Source organism: Helianthus annuus, chromosome 13, assembly GCF_002127325.2.
Source record: "Helianthus annuus cultivar XRQ/B chromosome 13, HanXRQr2.0-SUNRISE, whole genome shotgun sequence".
NCBI lineage: Eukaryota > Viridiplantae > Streptophyta > Magnoliopsida > Asterales > Asteraceae > Helianthus > Helianthus annuus.
The window spans coordinates 111,252,210-111,253,228 of NC_035445.2; positions in this window are offsets into that span (position 1 = coordinate 111,252,210).

The window sequence follows — 1,019 nt, forward strand, 5'->3', positions numbered from 1 at the left end:
TTTAGTACATAGACAAACAGTGTTTTGAGACCCCGTATGGGCCAAAGACAAGGTACTACACTAGTATAGTGTGTAGGAAAGTGAGGATCACAAAACTGCTTCACTAGGTGATAGTTTAAGTGCCCGAAAGTGCCTAAAACCCACATAAAGTGCTGAATTCAGCATATTTCAGCAAAAATCAGCATTTTAACAAGTTGGTAACATGCAAAAACATGACTAAATGGTCCTGAATGTTTTCCTAAGTGTCGGGAATTAAAAGTGTCACAAAAGGGTACATAAAGAACACTAAACGGAATAGTTTGACACTTTAACGAACCGGTATCTGACAGAACAACCGGACATTACCCGAAACATCAAAATTATACTAGAAGCATTGTTTTATTATTTCTGAGCTAGTTATGATCCCCGAACACCCTAACACACTATATAACACACCATATGCATAACACCTAACTAATACACTTAAATCCTAACTAGATCTCTTAACCATCATTAGAAACTAACCAAATACCCCCCCCCCTCATGTGGACGGTCACAAAGAGTGGCCCCACCATAATTTTCCCTTGATTCACTATGATTTGCTAGAGATTTGGTCTTGTACTTAGTAGACACATTAACCATTCGATAAAAGCCTAAGCATGTGTATAAGTAAAGCATGAAGGATTAAACTCTCATTATCTTACACACACAAACACACACCACTACACCTCCTCCCTTCTCCCCACTCTCGGCTGTGAACAAGCAACCACACCACCACCACCTTCATCCATTGATCATCCATTCCATGTTCATCCTAAGGTGCAAGAAGGTTTACAAGCAAGCTTGGTGGCCTTGGATCTTGAAGGACCTCTCCCAATTCCTTTTATCCATCACATTTGCCATCATCATCTTCTAGTGTTCTTCCCTAGCCCTTGTGCTAGTAGTAAGCCCCTTGTAACTTGTTTTTACTTCATATTTTGATGATTAAAAGATGATGAACATTGTTAATCATGAAGAACACTAAAGAACTTAATCATGAA